A 22,663-nucleotide genomic window follows, 5' to 3' on the forward strand; every position below is an offset into this window, starting at 1 on the left:
TCAAACCAAATGAGAGGCTCGAAGCTAAATAACTTACTCATTGTGTTTCCGAAATGGTTTGTCTCCCTAGTCCAGAAGTCATTTTGGGGTTATAATTCAGTGAGTTGAACATTTATATCTATGCCAACATGCCGTTTATACCCTTTCTGCTCCCTGTAGGGGATAATTCTGTGCTATACTGAAATACAATAAACATCCCTACTGAGCAAGCTGACAGAATACATGAAAAAAGTTTGTTTTCAAGTACCATTTTATGGTATGAAGATTGAGAATTTGGCCTTCTATAAAGACCCTCCATAGGAAGTTTCATTAGGTTTTGGAAAGCCATGATAACTTGCTCATTCTTTCCTCAGCAAAGTGTTTCTTAGTCATAAAGCATGTTTTGATGATCTGCTCTTTTTGGAACTTAATCTTGGGTCATTTTCCATTCCCAGTCCAACAGGAGAGGAGCAATTTTATGAAGAAATTATTGTTTCATAAGGGTTCCATTTCCATCAAGACACTTGAGTGTCAGTCTTATTTTCTCCTTCAACCTTTATGAACTCATATATATATATTCTGCTACTATGTCTTACTTTGGTGAGAGATCAGTTAAAATGATCTGAGAAGAATTTGCTATAATGAACAATCACTTGTTACTATTTTGGAGGCCTGGGATGTGATATTTAACATCCTTGAGTTTCAGTTCCCTCACCTATAAAATGAAGGATTTAGACCTGACATCTTCGTAGGTCCCTTCCAACACTATTTCTATGACCCTGTGATGTGTCACATGGCATCATCATTTTCCATTGAGGAGACATAGCTGATGATAATAATAATAATGATGCGTAGGATTAAAGATTTCAAGCTGGAAGGGTCCTCAGAAGCTGTCAGGTTCAACCCATTCCCACTTATTTTACAAATGAGAAAACTGAAACCTAACAAACTTAAGGACATTTGCCCAAGTCTTTTCACTCAAGTAGAAAGCTGTAGAAACAGGATATGAACTCATGTCCTCTATCTCCAGATACAGCACTGTTTCTATAATACGACACTTAACTTTGCCTCTCATCTAAACAAAAAATATTTATGGACCACTTTAAATCTTCCAAAGTCCTTTCCCCACAACAACCTGATGGGTTAGGTTGTACAATTATTTGCAAATGAGGCACCTGAGATTCTGAAATTGACTTGCCCACAGTCCAAGATCTAATTAATGCCTGAGGTGGAATTCAAGTTCATCTCTTGACTCTACTTTTAACACATGTATCAATGTCATCACAGTGGACTTTCTTACTACAGAATTCTTTACTTGACCCTTCTCCCTTTGTTTTTTTTTTTTTTGGGAAGGGTTCTAGATGTCTTGACCTTGCACAACCAGGCAGCAGTGCAGTAACTGGGGATGCAGTAATGGATGGAAAAGGAAGTGTGTGTTTCAACAAAGAAAAGAGTCATATCAGAAGTACACCATGTAGAAATAGTCTGCCCTCCAGAGATGTCCCCACCCTTCCTGCCCCCTGGAGAGAATAGGAAAAGGCAGACTATGGCAACAGGACTATAGTGCCCAGATTCTGGTGAGGGGCAAGGAAAGTGATAGCCAGAGTAATTGTGCTATGCACCACCAAAGGACTGAAGAGAGTGTTCAAAGGGACTGTGGTTGCCATGGGAAAGAAATGCACCCCCTCCACCAAGATGAATTTCCCCCACTGGGTACCTGGGGCACGGTCCCTTTCCTCCCATACTCATAATAACTCTGTTGGGTAGAATTTTCTCTGGAGAATAAGGCCTTTGTTTAGCTAAATGATGCTGTGGTTATTGCCTAGGCATGAAAATGCCACTCGGGTGGATAAGATCAATGCTGTGGTTCTGATTTCTTTTAGAGCTTTTGCAAATGTATTTGTAAATGCTAAGTCACATCCCAATTTAACAGCTGGGGCCATCAGCAACACTCTAGTTCTATTTATTTATAGCACAGTAAATTTCAGTTTTTCTAGCTTAATAAGCTTCATAATTTGGAAAGAATCAAGGAAGGAGAAAAGGAAGGAAGAAAAGGAGGGAAAAAGAAGGAGGAAAGAGAGGGAAGGAAAAAGGAAAGAAAAAGAGGAAGGAGGGAGAGAAGGGGGAAAAGAAAGAAAAGAAGGAAGGGAAAATGAAAGAAAAAGGAAGAAAGAAAAAGGAAGGAAAGGAGGGAAAAGAAAGAAAACCTCATTATTAGGGATGCGTCTGAAGTAAAGCCTAACCAAACAAACTATAGCATTGGAAAATGAAGCTATACTTGGTGCTTAAGGACCTAAATTAACTTGATGTTTATTTTTGTTAGCATACTAAAACACTTTTAAAAATTTAATACTTCATGGTAAGTTGAGATATTAGTTCAAACAATAGCCACCAATCCAAGACACATCGGTAATGCAATTGCTTGTCTGTGCTGACAAGACTAGAGAGAGCAAATTTTCCAATTATAGGCTGGGACCAGAGATACAACAGTAGCGAACATTCTGATTAATCAGCTTTCAGCCAGATCATTATTAAAATGTTTAAGTCTTTCCTTTTAGCTATGGGTTGGCAGAATGCCAGAGACCAAAGTCTTGTTTCATTAAGGATGCCACTTTATAAAAATAGAGCAACTGGCAAGCTCTACACACCAGTGTCATTTTGTTGTTTTAACTACTAAAGATACAAATGAACTGAATAAGACTTTTCCTCTAATCTTATAGATGAGGAAACTGAGGCCCAGAGAAAAGCAATTTAGGTAAGGTTATGCAATAATTCAGAAATGTAAATGGCATCCAAAACTCTGACAAGGTAAGTGTTTTCCATAGGCCAGCCCTATACAAGTTCCATTAAAGAGGCCTAGAAGTATCTGTGGAGACTTGGATTGAAAATACTCATTTTTTTTTTTTTAGATATGGTATTATGCATATGTGGATGTTGCATAGACATATATATATATATGTATATATATATATGTATATGTATTATATAGCGGTACTTATATACATATGTGGGTGTGCATATCTTTAATGGAACAAGCATTTTAATCCAACAGTTCTCTACAGCTGTTTCCTTAATGAATCTGGCACATGGCTGACCTTTGAAAGGAATTTACCTTGCCAGGGCAGCCCCACACAATAGCTGCTCAGTTTGCCCCGGTGAGAACCTTCCTTGGATTTTCTACCAGGAAGATTTCTACATCAAGAAATATTGAAGTGATTTAAGTGGAGCATGGTGGATTAAATATCAGTTAAGGTTTCTTCCAGCCCCTCTGAGCATATGGGCCACAGCTGTAATTAGCTCTGCAATTAGTTTGTCCATATTACTTCCACATATGTTTATAAGGACTTTTTTCATATAGTATATACTTATTCTGTATTATTACTGTATGCTAAACTTTGTACCAGGTTCTGCAGATACTTTGAGTTGCAGTATCATCAGCTTTTTATCCTACCCTTTGAGCTTCATATAATAGATGTATATAGCAGAGAAGCATTCATATAACAAAGACGTTAATTCCTTTACAGATGGCAACAGGAATACGTATCAGTGCTCAGAACCTTACAATAGAGAAGAGCTGGATCATCTCTGGAATGGTTTCTCTTTTGCATGATGGGGTTACCTACTCATTATCTCTTTAGAAAGCATGGTAGATAGAATGTTGGTCCTGGAGTCAGGAAGACCTGCATTCAAATTCAGCTTCAAATGCTTAACAGCTTCGTGATCCTGTCTCTGTTTGCCTCAGTTTCCTCAACTGTAAAGTAGATACAATTAAAACATTTATTTCACAGGATCTTTGAGAGGATCAAACAAAATAGTTTTGTTAAAACACTTATCAGAGTGCCTGGCACATGGTAGGTACTATATAAACATTCATTTACTTCCCCTCTCCTTCTTCCTCTCTATAGTGCCTCAGGACATTTTGGGAGGGATTATCTGTCACTTTTCAGCAAATAAGAATAAAATTCAATTATATATATATTTAGTTGGCATTGTTAAATGCTATTGAAGTTCATTTTTTTCACTTTATTCAATAAGAACTTATTAAGTGCTGACTGCATGCCAGATACTATTTTGGTTCCTGCCCTTGAAGAGTTTACATTCTCTTGTGTAGAAAAACCATATCCACAAAAGAGTAAATGGTTGTTTGATTGTTGTCCTTCATCCTTGAAGAGGACCAAAATGCCATCATTATGTTGGGGTAAAAATAGTGTGTCTGACTGGGGCTGATCAGACCAATAGCAGCTCAGAAGGCTGTGCCACAGACTGGGTCAGGCACAAATAGACCACATGAACTTTTTGAGTGGAAATGTATCTAAATTGGTGCATCTTACATTTCTTTTGAGCTACTTCAATTCTGCTTTGCTCATAGAGCGCAGTACCTTCTTTGATGTGGGTGTGCCATGCTGAGTAGGCCTGTGCCAGTGCCTCTCATGTCTCACAATCAAGCCCAAAGTTTTTCAGAGGGACCTTGAAAGTGTCATTGTGTTGCTTCTTCTGACCTCCATGTGAGAGCTTGTCTTATGTGAGTCCTCCATCAAATAGTCTTTTAAGCAAATGTACATTCAGCATTCAAGTAACATGGTCAGCCATCAGAATTGTACTCTCTGCAGTAGAGTTTGAATGCTTGGCAGTTGAAAAAAGGATCTCAGGGTCTGGTACCTTATCTTTCCTAGTGATCTTAAGAATCTTCTTAAGACAATTCAAATAAAAGCAATTAAACCTCCTGGCATGTTGTTGGTAGCTGTCCAAGTTTCACAGGCATACAACAATGAGATCAATACAATGGCTCTGTAGACCTTCAGTTTTGCAGGCAATCTAACACCTCCTTTCTCTCACACTTTCCTTTGAAGCCTTCCAAACACTGAGCTAGCTCTGGCATTGCATGTGTCAAACTCATCATCTATATGTACATCCGTGGAACATGTATTGCCAAAGTAAGTGAACTTATCTACAGCATTCAAAATTTCTCCATTTGCTATAACCAGTGGTTCCACATATGGATGGTATGGTGCTGGCTGGTGGAGAACCTGTTTTTGTTGTTGTTGTTGTTGTTGTTGTTGTTGTGTGTGTGTGTGTGTGTGTGTGTGTTAATTGTCAGGCCAAAATTAGCACAAGCATCAGAGAATCAATCCATACTCTGTTGCATCTCAGCCTCAGAGGCTGCATTGAGTGCACAGTCATCTGTGAATGAAAGGTCATATACCAACTCTCCCTCCACTTTAGTCTTGGTTTGTAGCCTTTTTCTTTTTTAAAAAAATTAATTTATTCTGAATTATCAACAATCACTTCTGTAAGCTTTTGAGTATTAAGTTTTTCTCCTCCTCTCTTCCCACCTCTCTCCCCAAGACAGTGTGCAATCTGATGTAGGCTATACATATGCATTCCTATTAAACATATTTTCACATTAGTGATATTGTAAGGAAGAATCAGAACCAATAGGAGGAACCACAAGAAAGAGAAAACAAAGCACAAGAAAAGAAAAAATAGCAAATAGTATGCTTAGATCTGCATTCAAACTCCATAATTCTTTCTCTGGATGTGGATAGCATTTTCCAGCATGAGACTTTTGGAGATGTCCTAGATCCTTGTATTGGTGAGAAGGGTTAAGTTTGTCAATATTAGTCATCACACAATGTGGCTGTTACTGTGTACAGTGTTCTCCTGGTTCTGCTCACTTCATTCAGCATCAGACCACACAAATCTTTCCAGATTTTTCTGAAGTCAGCTTGTTCATCAATTTTTTTTTTTTTGCTTTTAGGCAATTGGGGTTAAGTGACTTGCCCAGGGTCACACAGCTAGTAAGTGTTTGGCCTGAGGCCGGATTTGAACTGGGGTCCTCCTGACTTCAGGGCCGGTGCTCTATCCACTGCGCCACCTAGCTGCCCCTTTGTTCATCATTTCTTATAGCACAATAGTGTTCCACTACATTCATATACCACAACTTGTTCAGCCATTCCTCAATTGATGGGTATCCTCTCAATTTCCAATTCTTTGCCACCACAAAAAGAGCTGCTATAAATAATTTGTAGATGTGGGTCCTTTTCCCGGTTTGTAGCCTTTTTCAAGTAAAATAGTGTACTATCAGTGAGGTATCTGACCTTAATGTCATTTTCATCCTCATCAATACCACAGCAAACATCATGCAAATTGAAGCATACTTTTCTCACTTTCTTTATTACTTTTTTCTTTTTTGTAATATAGCTAATATTGAAATGTGTTTTGCATGTTTTTGTATGTATAATTGATGTTATCTTGCTTGTCTTCTCAGCGGGTGCAGGAGGGATGGAAGGGAGAAAATTTGGAACTTAATTCAAAAAAAAAGTTTAAAATAAAATTTTGAAAAAGAAAATAAGTAAATTCAAAGTGACTACTTGGGAGGGAGAAAAAAATATTAGCAACTGAGGAGAGAAGCTAAGCTTCATATGGGAGCTTGAACTGAGCCTTGAAGGAAGCTTGGCTTGGCATTTTTTGAGTCAGAGGTGAAGGAAAGCATTTCATGTATGGAGGAATGCATGTGCAAAGGCAAAGAGGCATTTAATGAAATGCCTTGCATAAGGAATAGCCAGGCCAGTTTGGCTAGAATATAGAATGATGTAAAGATCAGTAATATACAATAAGTCTGGAAAGGTAGACAGGAGACAGATTGTAAAGAGATTCGAATGAAAAGGAATTTTATTTTTATTCAAGAGGCGATAGGGAGCTACTGGAGCCTCTTGAGCAAGGGAGTGATATAGTGAGCTTAATATGTAATTAACTTTTTTTATTTGGAGAAAAATTTTGTGTTTGATTTAGAATTGCTTCTTCTGCCACCACTACTGTTGATGTTGGTTTTTGGCTGTGAAGGTTGAGAGTATGAGGACACCAAACTTCCCTTCCTTTTCTCTTTCTTTACTTTATTCCATCACTCATTGAATAAAATATCCCTAACCTAAGCCAATTCAAAGATTCAAGACTGGAAGTAAAAATGCAATAAAAATAATTTTACTAATTAAATGATTAAAAGAATCAACCTAAAAGTTAAAAAAATAAGATACAAACCACCTCTCCCCAAAGCCTCCACAGTGACCAGAAACTCAGAAATATACTCCTAGTACAGGAGCTCCCAGTATTTTCTCTGGCACCATAATACCCACTTCTCTAAACCTTTTAAAGCTTCAGGTTGTAAGGCAACCAAATGATTTTCCCTCTCACTTGAAGAATCAATGTTGCATCACTTGACCTGGGCTGCAGCTCTGGGTACAAGATTCCTGGGAAGATTAGGGAAAGGGGGATGAAAATAAGGAAGGTGAAGGAGGAGGAGAAAAAAGAATAGACATCATATGGATGACTGAACTGCTCCTCTCCAGCAATGTCCCCAGAACCTGCCTCAACCAATGTCCCTTGTCTGCCGTAGAAAAAGGCAACAGTAAAGCCAAAGGGGAAATGGGGGCAGGGTCAAACACAGTTCTTAAAATATGCCTTCTCTTCTGTGCAGCAAGTGATTTCTCCTATGTGGACTCACCTTTTATCGAGAAGAGTATAACTGCTCAATGCTTTAGTTGATGGTCTCATGAAAACCAGTGGCTAAAGCAGTTCATCACCTGGTGGTCAAAATTGCAACAATGAGCCTCCTCAAGCTTTATTGAAGAGATTCTAATTAGACAGATGGGATCTATCATTTGGCCATTACTTGAAGCTTCATCAGCTTGATAGGATCTGCCATAATTCATCATTTGTTGGCATAGCGGTCAAGAACCAAAGGTCACCTCCACTCCAGAAGTAGGCATCAGAGTAAGACTTTAGTGGAAGTTCTTATCTTCTAATGAAGTTTAATTTCAAAGCACAGAGGTGACTTGCATGCATTGTCAGAGAGGGTTATTAATACCTTTTAGGCAAATGACAGTGAGATCACAAAAGCAAGTATGTAAATGCCCTCTTGGTTGGGAAAAAGATGCTGGGGTCATCAAATTATACAGAGTATCTTTTTTTGTTGTTGTTGAAGTATCTGAAAGAAACATCAAGATAAATAACTTCCTTCTTTGGGCCTCAGTTTCTTTATCTGTAAAAAGAGGGCTTTGGACTGGATAATCTCCAAGCTCCTTCCCACCTCTAACTTTCCATTAGCATGTGACTCAAAGATGTCCATAAAAAATAGATAATTCTTTCTTACATTGAACTAATATTTGCTTCCTTATAAGTGTCATCCTATTTTTTTCACCCAATTGGTATGCGCTGCTTTTTTCTAATTTAGCTCTTTCTGTGAAGAGCCCAAGAGAGACAGCATAAATCAATGGTTAAAGAGCTGGCCTCAAAGCCAAGAAGAGTTGGGTTTAAAGTCTATCCTTAACACATACTGACTGTGTGACCATGGGCAGCATTTCAGTGCCCTAAGCAACTTTCTAAAATTATGTGTTGTAGAAAAGATACCTACATACACCAGAACAATTAGTGTTTTATATAAACGTAATTGTGGGTGTAGTTCCTGTCCCCTAAATAATCCTATAAAAACACAATGGAGTTCCTATAGAATGTAGAGATAAACAGATATATTACCTTGTCAGAAAAAAAAAGCTCTGATTCTCTATTTCCCCATCCTTACTCCTTTTCAGTGTCTTTCAAATTCATCCTAGTCAGAATATCTATCATTCAAATTCCATGTTCATGTTTTCAATCTGTGCCCAAAATTGCACCTTCCCCTCCATCCACAGTCCCAGTCAAATTAAAAATAAAGGGTGATATTAGAGCCAAACAAGCAGTGACTTCAGGCATCATTTCTCATCAGTTTCATCTTTCATCCCTGATCATGAAGGGACAAAATATTTAGAAAAATATGCCATGTGCTAGTCAATGCATGATGTGAGCACCAGGGACTGCCAGGCACAGAGGTCACAGGGCAGCTTCTTTCTCTTTTTCTTTTCTCTTTCTTTTGAGGTCTTGGGAAGCCTACTATTATGAAAATCAGCTACCACCATAGTTTGATTTAACATATAATGTGTGGTTTCAATTAGAGCAGCTGGCTTGGGCCCCAGGAATGGTACATTTGTGATGAATAGCATTTCAGATTTCAAAGAAGGTGGTAGAGCATAAAATTCTGCTCTTTAGTATGTGGTCCAGTATAAATGAAGGCAGAAAATGAACAGTACCCTGTATTTAATTTTGCATATTTTTTGCAAGATATTCAGAGAGCTTTTCATAATGGGACTGATCCTCCACTGTATTTTTTGTCTTGTTTCTAAGTCTCTGGTTATATAGCAGAGAGCCACATTGTAGTCCAGGACAGAAATATATGCCTGTGTGATTGCTGTAATGTTGCAGCAATGGGGTAGCCATGGGTGCAAATTTCATTTAGGATGTTCCTTTAGGCACTTTGGGATGCTAGTAGTAGAAATGGGCAAAATACCTTCACAGTGAGTTGAAATGGTCAGTGATTTATCTTGTAACCAGAGAGGGACATCATTTCTCCAATCCTTACAACTGTAGTGATACTGGAACCAGCTCCAACTAGCTTACCAACAGACCATTACATTTTTAGTGTGAGCCTTTACACCTCAGGAATCAATAAATGCTACAAATTGGGCTTGATTTGTTGTTTTATTGAGTGATAGAGAACATGATAGAGAACATGACAGAGAGCGGATTAAACTTAAAAGTGTGTCATATGTACTTCCCCAACCCCACGCCAAGAACCAGTTGTTAAACGTTTACCAGCAAATTCCTGTTCTTAACCCTGAGATAGAAAACAGATAAGTATGGAATCAAAGGCCTCTGTTTCAGAGATGAGAAAACTGAGATATTTAAAGATTAATTGGAAAATTGCCTGAGTCCCACTTTGGTACCCATTATACCAGAGCTGCCACTCATATTTATCACAAGCCATGTGGCATACATGGCAAACAGTTGGCTGAATCCTGATTGTAGCACCTGAGTCAAGTAGACACACATTTGTCATGCACTTACTTTGTGCAAGTACTGTACTAAGCATTAGGGATGCAAAGAAAGGCAAAACGATTCCTGTCCTCAAGGAGTTCATAATCTAGTGGAAAGATGACAAGCAAATAATTATCTTCAGACTATCTTCAGGATAAATTGGAGATATTTTCAGAGCAAAAGCACTCATTATGGAGGAAAGGTAAAGCCACTTGTAGAAGGTGGAATTTTTTGCTGAGACTTGAAGAAAATGGGGGAGAGCAGGAGGTGTAGGTGAAGAGAGAGAACATTCTAGGCATAGAGGACATCCAGAGAAAATAGCAGGAGGGGGCAGCTAGGTGGCGCAGTGGATAGAGCACCAGCCCTGAAGTCAGGAGGACCTGAGTTCAAATCCAGCCTCAGACCAAACACTTGACACTTACTAGCTGTGTGACCCTGGGCAAGTCACTTAACCCCAATTGCCTAAAAGCAAGCAAAAAAAAGAAAAAAAAAGAAAGAAAGAAAGAAAGAAAAGAAAATAGCAGGAGTCAGAGTATGGAGTGTCTTCTTTAAGCAACAAAAAGATGGCAGTATTATTAGATTGTAAAATGTAGAGTACGCAGAGGGGAGTAGTGTAAGAAGACTGAAAAAGTAAGAATGGGCCAGGTTATGAAGGTGCTTGAAAACCTAATGGTATTTGTGGTCATATGAATATGTGATATAACCCAATCTAATTCATTCTGATTCAAGAAGCATGTATTAAGTGTTTTTTAAGAACAAGGCTACGTACTATGTCAATGGAATGTAAAACCAAAACAAAGAAAAAAATCGTCCTCATTCTCCAGGAATTTGCCTTATGTCTTAGCACTTAAAGATATGACACTAGCACTTTTTGACAGTGAGTTGCCAAGTAAGTGATTTTTTTCTTACCCTCTTCAGCTTCTGATCTGACACTTCCCCTCAGATCAGTGGGAATAAATAGATGATCAGACCTGGATTTGGACTAAAGAGGAACAGTTCAATTCACTTCTTTGGCCCTCAGTTTCTCCATTTTTAGAATAGAAGAAATCACCTAATTTCACTAAGCCTGTAAATTTTTCTCAAGACCCAAATAAAGTCCATTTAAAAACATTTTAAAATATTCTCAGTTTGCTGTCAGGATTCACCATGATTTAAAATGGAAAGATTCTCAGACTTTCTATCTCTTCTGTACCTTGGGGGAAGGTTGATAGGATTAAAGACATAATGAGCCAGAAATTCTCCACTGACTCTTTTAAGACACTCAGGGACCATTCCATGAAGCTGCTGTTGATGCACCAACAGTGCAACAGTTATAATGTTATAGTTGTAGTCATGTGAGTGCAGTGTTATAATGATGATGATAATAATAATAACAATAGCTATAACAACAACAACAGCAGCTATAATAATAATGACAAAAATAATAATAATTTTTACTTGTTTGTTTTACTGGACCTGAGGTATCATGGCTGTAGAGAACTCTCTATGATGAACTTCTACACTTTCTCTGCAATTTATGCTGTTAGAGAGTTAACCTCCTTAGCCTGGAGGATTGAAAGGTTAAGTGACTGTCCCACAATCACATAGATGTAACATATCAGAATCATGAATTGAATCCAGGTGTAACTGACTTTGAGACCAGATCTCTATCCACTATGCCAATCTGTATAATTAAGATAGCAAACAGAACAAAAATATTTATGTAGCATTTTAAGGTTATTAAAGCACTTTTCTAATAATAATCTGCTTAGGTAACAGTCATTTAACCATATTCTTTCATAGAAATCTCTCACACACAAATACTACCCAACTCTGGCTTCTACTCAACTAAAGCCTTCATTTTTAAGACAAGAATTGGAAATTACAGGTAAATGAGCTAAACAGTTGAAATGCTTAGAATAACTTAAGGTTTTGGGTTAAAAACAGAGATGGGAGCTGAGGGAAGAGTAGGAAACAAATCATGACTTTCCAAAAGCAATAGGTATTTTATTTAGTGGGCAGCTAGGTGGCGCAGTGGATAGTGTGGAGTCAGGAAGATAAAAATCTGTCCTCAGACACTTACTAGCTGTGTGACCCTGGACAAGTCGCTTAACCATTTTTTACTTCAGTTTCTTCATCTGTAAAATGAGGTGAAGAAAGAAATGGCAAACCACTCCAGCATCTTCACCAAGAAAACCCCAAATAGGGTCACAAAAAGTTGGAAATGACTGAACAACAACATTTTGTCTAGTAGGAAGGTGATGCTATGCCTTTTGCTTCCTCCTCTTGAAGTTGGTTCCAGTCTTGTTATCTCATGAGCACCCATAGGTAATTAGTTATTTATTAGTTGTTATTCATTGGACTTCAGGGGTCAGACCTTGATTCATGAAAATGCTCTCTGCCTTCTTCCCAAATGTTAATCACCATGGCAGAGTATTAAAGTTGCCCACCAATACACATATTTGGTCAGATCTACTGATGGAATAAGAAATCAAGTGATTTTGTAGGTGCTTTCGGCAGTCTGATACCATGTTTGAATTTGCTGTTCTTTTCCTTTAGTTTAGTAGTCTCCAGCGGCATTAGTAGCAAGCATCATTAGCTTCTTTCCCAGGTCCTGGAAACTGTCAAAAATCCAATCTTGGCTAAAACTTTTCAGTCTTTTTTTTTTCAAGTATAGAGATCAATCTCACAATTTCTAAATCCCAGAAAAAAGTAGAAAACAGGAAGACAAAAGGAGCTTTTCACAAGCTGAGTTGCTTGTTGTTTCCCCTTCCCTTTCTCTATATATATACACACACACACATGCACACACACACACACACACACACACACATGCACACACACACACACGCACATATACACAGATACTGTGTGTGTGTATATATGTGTGTGTATTATATATATGAAGTGTATATGGGTGTTTTTGCACACATACACACATATTATATACATATATATATATATACATATATATATACATATATATATATATATGTATATATATATATATATATATATATTTCAAAAAGGCCGGCTATACTCTTAAGAAATAAAAGCATCTGCTACAAATTTCAACCATTCTTTTGAGGACATGGACTTATAACTTGACATTTTTAACCCCTTAAAGCTGAACTATCTCAATTATTTACTGACTTATCTTTTCTCTGAATGCCAGAGAGTTCAAGCAGGTTTATTTCCAAAAGCTTTAAATAGAATGTTTAGTGCAGCACAAAGGGAATAGGAATATGGTGCCAATTCACCATGATTTCTTGGAGAAAGAGAGAGAGAGAGAGAGAGAGAGAGAATGTTAAACAAGTTCTCCATCCACTGCTTCCCAAGAGAAAGTCTCTCTTGATATGGATTTACATGTTGTTACACACAATATAAAGATGCAATTACATGTTGCAATTATGTGATTGCACGTATTTACATTAATTATGCAATTATATGTAGTTATAGTAATCATGTCAATATACAACCATTTGAAAAATTACTTTCAATAAAGTCAATGAAATTCATACAAGAAAGAATATCTTGAAAGAGTATTAAGATATCATGTGACATAAACCACATAAATTTAACCATAATTAATAAGAATTGATTATTTTCTAATATCTAAATAAGATTCTTTAACCACTCCTCAAAATGCAAACAAGTAGAGAGTTAATTGTTAACTATGTCATTGTCACATCTGTCAACAGTTTCTGTTACAATGTCAAGGAGGAACTGTTTAGGAAAATGACTTGAAAATTTATTGTAAAGAAACATGTACAATACAGTATTCCATACAATGCTTGATGAATACATCATATTGATACCTTGTAAACCATTACTTATTGCATAGAATAATTTCATGGAAAGTCATTAATATTTTTTTCATTTAAAGAGCAGCCAATTCAACTAAAATTAGGAGGGAAGCAGAAAACTGGGAAAGAATTTTTACAACCAGTATCTCTGATAAGGGTCTCATTTCTTACACACACACACACACACACACACACACACACACACACACACACATGCAATTTACTTCCTCAGTGCCATACCAATCAAACTAACAAAAATTATTTTATAGAGCTAAAAAAATAATAAGAACATTCATTTGGAAGAACAGAAGGTCCAGTATATCAAGGGAACTAATGAAAAGAAATACAGGGGAAGGTGGCCTAGCCATTTCAGATCTTAAATTGTATTATAAAACAGTAATCATCAAAACTACTTGGTACTGTCTAAGAAATACAGTGATGGGTCAATGGAATAGGTTAGGTACACAAGACACAGTACTCAATGACGATAGTAATCTACAGTCTGATAAACCCAAGGATCCCAGCTTCTGTGATAAGAACTCACTCTTTGACAAAAACTGCTGGGAAAACTGGAAAGAGCATGGCAGAAGCTAGGCATGGACCAAAATCTCATGCCATATACCAAAATAAAGTCAAAATGGGTTCATAATTTAGATATAAAAGCTGATAGTATAAGCAAACTGGGAGAGCAAGGAATAGTTCACCTGTCAGATTTATGGAGAACAGAAGAATTTATGACCAAACAGGAGATAGAGAACATTATGAAATGCAGAATGGATAAGTTTGATTATATTGAATTGAAAAGTTTTTTCAGAAAGAAAGCCAGTGCAACCAAGATTAGGAGGGAAGCAGAAAACTGGGAAAGAATTTTGATGGCCAATAACTCTGATAAGGGTCTGATTTCTAAAATATATAGAGAACTAAGTCAAATTTATAAGAATAGAAGTTATTCCTCAATTGATAAATGGTAAAGTAATATGAACAGATAATTTTCATGTGAAGAAACTAAAACCATCTTTAGTCCTATGAAAAAATGCTCTAAATCACTTGATTAGAGAAATGCAAATCAAAACAACTCTGAGGTACCACATTACATCTATCAGATTGACCAACATGGACAAAACAAGAAAATGATAAATGTTGGAGAAGATGGGGGAAAATTGGAACACTAATGCATTGTTGGTGGAGTTGTGAAATGATCCAACCATTTTGGAGAGCAATTTGGAACTATGGCCAAAGGGCTATAAAATTGTGCATACCCTTTGACCCAGCAATAGCACGTCTAGCGCTGTATCCCAAAGGGATCATAAAAAAACGGGACAAGGATCCACATGTACAAAAATATTTATAGCAACTCTTTCTGTGGTGGCAAAGAATTGGAAATTGAGAGGATGCCCATCAGTTGGGGAATGGCTGAACAAGTTGTGGTATATGAATGTAATGGAATACTATTGTGCCATAAGAAATGATGAGCAGGCAGACTTCAGAAAAACCTGGAAAGACCTGTATGGACTGATGCTGAGTAAAGTGAGCAGAACCAGAAGAATGTTGTACACAGTAACAGCCACGTTGTGTGATGACTAACTTTGATAGACTTAATCCTTCTCAGCAATTCAAGGATCTAAGACATCTCCAAAAGTCTCAGGCTGGAAAATGCTATCCACATCCAGAGAAAGAACTATGGAGTTTGAATGCTGATTAAAGCATACTATTTGCTCTTTTTTCCCCTTCTGTTTGGTTGTGGTTCTTTCTTTCTTGTGTTTCCTCCTATTGCTTCTAATTCTTCCTTACAACATCAGTAATGTGAAAATATTTTTAATAGGAATGTATATGTTGAAGCCTATATCAGATTGCACATCATCTTGGTTAGGGAGGTGGGGGAGGGAGGGGGAGAAAATTAAAAACTCAAAAGCTTATGGAAGTGATTGTTGAAAACTAAAAATAAATTAATTACTTAAAAAATAAAAAGAAAAGTATACCAACATTTCTCTAATACAGTAAGAGACAATGTCCTAGTTTAATAATGTAAAGCATCTGAAAAAAATCAAAATGATGAAGTGAACTCCATAGTTGAAACATTAGCTATTGAAGTCATAAGTTGAAACTTGCAGTTTAATGACAGCAAAAGCCATTGTCATGATACAAGCCCCTGCAATTTGCAATATACTCTATTTTCCTGTCCTCCTACCCTGTTGAATTATTGTGATAGCAGTTAGTTGCTAGCACCACTGCTGAACAGGCATGGTAAGGCTGAGAGTAGGTGGGTTGTTCAGAACTAAGGTATTGGACAGCACTCAGACTCCTTCCATGTGAGCCACATTCTGCCTACCATTGCAGCAACCTAAGGAGGCAGCAGTACAAGGGATATTAAGGAGGAGGAAGGTCAATAAATAAAGTTGGCTTTATTTTAATTATGCTGGTTCACTTTTGTGCCTTTTGGTGGTATAGGTTATAGGTTATAGGTCTGAGTAAAACTCATGTGAGTATCTAGTGTGTGTTGTGCTTCATTATTTGGTTAAGTCTTTGTTTCTCTTCTATTGTATGTTGTTATGGATAAGAATAGCTGAGAGGGAGTGTGTGTGTGTGTGTGTGTGTGTGTGTGTGTGTGTTCATGCTCAATTCCCATACTGCGTGGTGTTTTTCTTGGTAGTAATCTGTATGGACACTGTGTGGTATGGGGTCAGTGTCATAGTGAAAACCTTAATTAATGATGAGAAGGACTTTCAGAGATAAAACTGAGTTTGGTGTGGCACAAGTTCTGGGATCCTACCTCATAATGTGAGGTGTGTATTCAAACTGAGTTAAAAACAACAACTTATAATTTGACTAGAAATGCAAAACAAGGAAATATATTGGCTTAGAATATAATTTCATCCTTCATTTTAGATACATTTTTATAGTATTGTTTTTCTACTTTTATCTGTATTTTCAACATTAAAATGCTAGAAACTAAAAATTTTAAGGTACTTTAGAAATCATCTAGGCCGAACTCCTCATTTTACTGATGGCAAAATTGAGTTGCAAAGGTGAGGTGGCATGGGAAGGGGAGGTGAAGCAGGACATATATACTTTCTTGCACAAAATTACATAATGAGCTAATGGATGATTATGAAACGGAATCTTAATACCTTGTGACCTTACGTTAGTCATCTCTCTAGACCTCGGTTTCACAAGCTACAAAATGAGAGGTCTCTACTAGATGAATTCCAAGCTCCTTTTCAGTTTGAAATTCTATACAAATGAAAGACGAAAAAGAACTTTGAGTTTTCTTGATTCTTCATCAACTGCTGTTTCCATCATGCTCCATTGTTTCCCTAATTAACAACATGCTTCCTAATCACACTGACATCAGTCCAGTCTAATTCTAACCAATATAGTTCTTTTGCTCATGATCAAATAGATCATTCTATGTCTCTGAGATCTTTTACTCATTATTTTTACTCTTAAGGCCTTGAAACACTTACAAGCTTAAATCAGTTTCTGGTTTTGCTATCATTTAATCTAGGTAATTTACTTTCCTAAAGTGAGGAAAACACTTTAAATTGCTTGTTTTTGAAAACTTGTTACACTTTCTGTTTATGATTTTTGTTTGAAAAAAATATGTTCTGCCATAAGTTTTGTTTTTGTATCTAACAAGTCTGTGAAAGAAAGAAGTATCTATCAGAAAATAGCCTGTAAAAGTTGTAAGTTGCTAGGGGCAACATTAGCTTCTAAAAGAAGTGTTTAAGTAAACATCTTGCTCAGCAGCTTGCCCCTGGAAATAATAATATCATATTTCTATAGGGCTTCACAATCTATAAGAATGAGAAAGGACAAAAATATAAAGATTACTCAGAAACCTCATGCCTCTAGATGATAATTCTTTTTTTTGAAAAATGAATTGGCAGGCACTGGGTATGGGGAGCACCGAATCATATAATAAGTAATGAAATAGACTGTATTTTAATAGACTGGAAATGTGGGGCTCATCCATAAATCAGTTGTCTGTATATAGTTAGATGATTGTCTTAGAGTTAACATGAAATTAACATAAAAAAGAAACAAAAAAATAAGGAAAAGATGTGTGATACAAGTGAAACAATTTAACTTTGAATTTAGTTAAAAAAGTCATTGGAAATTTCAAAAATTAAAAGGGGAAATGGACAGCAGAAATGACATTAACACCAAGTTTAATGACTTTATCTGGAAGTTTAACAAGTATAAATTAACTTTCACAATAAGAAGACCAAATAGCCTGCCTTAGCCAGAAAACATCTGACATACTTACCAGTAAGACAGAGCTATGTGCCTATCCATGACTACACTGGACCAGTATATAAACTTGTCTGTAAAATATTATAAAAGAAGGTGAATATAATTACGAATAGTATTGCCTCATAAAGCAGATGAAAATAGTGGAGAATAAAACCAGTTTAAATAAATCTTGGCAAGATATCCTATTAAACAGAGTCATCTCAAGGGCATTCAAAGATGAAAATGGAAGGACACTTCAAACAAAAGAAAAATGGAAAAGACTTGCAAAATTAAACTTAAACTTAACATAAACTTAAACTTAATTTTTTTCTCCACTAAGGACAGTGGAAACATTAACATCAGTATTAATGTAAGAGATAAGAAAGGCACTATTAATCAAAAAATATTTATTGAACATATTCTGTTTGTCAGGCTGTGCTAAGTGCTGGGGATATGAAAAAAGATAAAAGTGTTCCCTGCCTACCAATTGCTTACATTTTGATGATAGAGAAACCATAGAAGAGATTAGGTATGCACGATGCACATAGCACATATGAGAGATAATCTTAAAAGAGACGGGACTAGCAGCTGGGAGGATAGGGAAGGTTTCTTATAGAAGATGGGATTTGAGCTGAGACTTGAAAGAGGAGAGGGAAACCAAGAGGGTGGGGTGAGAAGAGAGAGCATTTCAGATATGCAGGACAGCCAATACAGAGACAAGAAATGAAATATCCATTTTGAGAAACAGCAAATAGACCAGTGTAGGCAGATCCTAGATTGTGGGGAGGGGAGGAAAATGAAAAGCTCCAGGAAAGGTAGCAATAAGCAACGTTATGAAGAGCTTTAAATTTCAAATAGTGCAATTTATATTTGGTCCTGGAAGTTCATGGTCACTGGTGTTCATTGAGTAGGTGGGTCACATGGTCATGCTTTAGGGAAATCACTCTAGCAGATGAGTCAAGAATAGGTTGGGATGAGGAGATACTTGAGGTAAGGACATTAGAAGGCCATTACTATACTTCAGGAAAGAAGTGAAGAGAATCTGAATTAAGGTGGTTGTGAGAAAGAGATGGTGTAAGAGATGGTGCAAAGGGAGAAGACATAAGATTGGGGGGAGGGAATAGATATGTGGTGTGAATAACAATGAAGAGTGTAAAATGACATTGACATTAGTTTGTACACTTAGAAGTCAGGTAGAATGGTAGTGCCTCTAGACAGTAATAACAAAGTTTAAAAGAGAGGTTTAAGAAAAAAAATAATGAGTTCTGATTTCGAGATACTGTGTTGGAGAAACCTATGAGGCATTTAGTTCAAGATTTCTAAATGGCAACCAGTGATGTAGAACTGTAGCTCAGGAAAGAGGCTAAGGTTGGACATGTAAATCTAGGAATAATCTGCATAAAGATGAAAACAAAACTCATGAAAGCACCAAGATATTATAGAGGGAAAAGAGGAGAGAATCTTGAACAGAGATGTGGGGACACTCACAATTAGTGGACATGAAATGGATGAAGAACCAGGAAAGAAGAGTGACAGATATAATCAAATTTGTAGGAGGAGAACCAAGAGAGAATGATGTCACAAAAAACTATAAAGAAGAGAAGATATAGGAGGAGAAAATGATTGAGAATGACAGTTGCTTTAGAAAGGTCAAGAATGATGAAGATTGAAAAAGGTCATAAGATTTGGCAATTAAAAGATCACTGGTATCTTTGGAGAGAAAAGTTTCAGTTGCATGATAAGAACAACAATGTGTGAAGCAGCTTTTATGTTTGTATACATACATACATATATATATATATATGTATATATATATATATAATACAGATTATATATATGCATCTATATATATAGAGAGAGAGAGAGTAAAGAGAAGGCAGACAGATATACATATATATGTATACACACATACACATACACACACATATACACACACACACATATATATATATGATTCAAGGAATTTACATATAAGGTATCTAAAAGAGGGGAAGATGGCAAAGGCATAGGAAAAAAAATCTTGGACCTTATCTTTAAAAAAAAAAAAGTTAACTTCTTAACTTATCTAATGCCCAGAAAGCATTTAATATACAAGATAGAACACAGAGTTTGTGTAAGATATAACTTGTTTTTATTTTATAAGTATAAAAAATATACATTATTTTCAAAATTTACCTGCTTGTCTATATTTATTACTGATCTCTCAGCTATTCTCTTGTCTGTAGTTTAAAATGCTCGAGACCCTCTTTTCTTATCTATTGTTTGTATTTTTGTAATGCTATCATTAGACCCCTTTTCCCTCTCAAATCCTTCATCCTAATTTGAAAGATAGAAAAGCAAAACCCTCCTTTCAACTATGTGATAAAAACAAATTCCTACATGGGCAATGTCTGAAAATATGTGTCTTATACACTTTGAGTTTATTGCCTCTTTGTCATAAATTAGATAGTGTATTTCATCAAGTCCTCTGGAATCTTGGTTAATCATTGAATTGATAAGAGTTCTTAAGTTTTTCTCAGGTTATTCTTTACAGTGTTGCCATCATTATTGTATGAAGATTCTCTGCATTCTCATTTCATTCTGAATGAGTTTGTGCAAGTTCTCCCAAGGTTCTCCAAAATTGTTTTCTTCATCATAATACATAATGATATTCTATTACATCCGTGTGCATCATTTGCTCATCAACTTCTTAGTGGGTGTGCATCCCTTTAGATTCTAGGTCTACGTCAACACAAAAAACTGCTATAAATATTTTTGTACATATCGATTCTTTTTCCCTTTCTAGAAATCCCATCATCTCATGTAGATTCAATGACAATAACTTTGCAGATGATTCTTGGATCCATTTAGTCAACCCTAAACTTCCTTTTGACTTTCAGAATTGCATTACCAAGTGACTAGTGGACATCTAAAATTGAGTATCCTATAGCCATCTCTTTCCTCTCAAACTCTCCCTCTTTTGAGCTTTCTTATGAATAGGCTGGTATGGTGGACAAAGGCAACACCTTATAAGTCACTAAAACAGACCAGGCAAGCCATCTGTGACTAAGAGGCGGGAAAATTCTAGCACCTATAAGGAGCTATGCAAGTTTTTTACTTCAAATTGTCATGAAATTCCAAGTCCCCTGTTCAATTTCTCTCCAGGATTAGACACTGAAAACTCCTTGATGCTTTTGCCTGGTCCTCTACTTCCATAATACTCTGCTTTCATGTTCTTCTCCTACATAAATTTGATCTTTTTTTTATTCTATCTCTTGTTGTGGCTCCTAATTTCCCTCCCATTCTTTAAATGCATGTGTAATCCTAAATTGTGCCCCTCTTCTGTCCCTAATATTTCTTGTTTGGCCATATCACTGGCTGATAGCTTCATTTTTCAGTCCTATACAGGTAACTTACAAATCCGTCTCTCCATCACTCAATCCTTCTTCAAACTCTAGTACTGTTGTCCATCTCACCCAGGCTATCCTGATGGCATCTCAAACTCAACACATCCAAAACAGAGATTATCATTTCCTTATCTTCTCTAAAGAGATACTCTCCTCCCAGCTTCTTTGTGGCTATTAATACTACTATAATGCTATTTCATAGGATAGCTATCTTTAAAAAGGTACAAATACATGCACATAGTTTAAATCACTTTACAAATATGAATTCTGGTGATTTTTATCATTGTTGTTGTTATTCCAGTTACAAAGAGTCGTAACCTTAGCTTCATCTTGGACTTTCTTTGACCCCACCCACACACATTTTTCTAATCACTAAGTTCTGACATGTTTGTCTTTGTAGTATGTTTTTTATACTCTTCCCTTTACTCCCAGTGAATTCATACTAGCTCAAGCTTTAATTTCTTCTCATTCACACTAGGGTAATTTCTTGCTAATTTATCTTTTTGCCTTCAGTCTATTCTGTCTTCATTCTAGAAGCATAGGATGGAAGGGAGGGACCTCAGAGGTCATCTAATAATATAGTACTTATATAGTGCTTTAAGTTTTATGAAGGGCTTTACACATACATATCTCATTGGCTCTTTACAACAGACCTATGAGGTAAGTGGTCTCACTATCCCCCTTTTTAAAGGTGAGGAAATTTTGACTAAGAGAGATTAAGTGACTCACTTAAGGTTATACAGCTAGTAAGTGACTCAGGCAGGAGTCAAACTCTACTGTTCTTTTCGGGAAGACTAGCACTCTGTTCATTATGCCACTTGGATGTCTCTAGTTCTGTCTAGTTCTGCCTGTACTTGATTCTGTTCTCCACATTGATTCCTGGGTAATCTTTCTAATGCATCAATATGACCATATAACTCCTTTACTTGAAATCTTTTGGTAGCTTCCCATTGTCTATCAGACATGGTGTAAACTCTCAGTCTTTCAATTCAAGACCCTCCAAAATTTGGCCACAAATGAATAAATGAAAAGCACTTATTAAGTGTTTACTATATGTCCAACACTGTCCTAAGTGCTTGAGGGTAGTATAGCGGTTTATTACAAATACAAAATTAAAACAGTCTCTGTCCTAAAAAAAAATTATATTCTAGTTGGGGAATAACAGATAAAAGGGAGTGGTGTCTAATGAAAGATGGTTGGGTAAGAAGTCACAAGAATATGATAAGGGAAAAAACTGATGTGCCCTATCCAGAAGAAATGTTAATATTGGTTGGATTAAGGTTTCCAGAGTGAGAGGGGGATCAGGAAAATGGGTTGAGAGAAGGGCAGTAATATGGCGGCATATCAGAAGATGCCTGATTCTAATTATTATCA

The sequence above is a fragment of the Phascolarctos cinereus genome, unplaced genomic scaffold (assembly GCF_003287225.1).
Source record: "Phascolarctos cinereus isolate Bilbo 61053 unplaced genomic scaffold, phaCin_HiC Scaffold_4;HRSCAF=312, whole genome shotgun sequence".
NCBI classification, from domain to species: Eukaryota; Metazoa; Chordata; class Mammalia; order Diprotodontia; family Phascolarctidae; genus Phascolarctos; species Phascolarctos cinereus.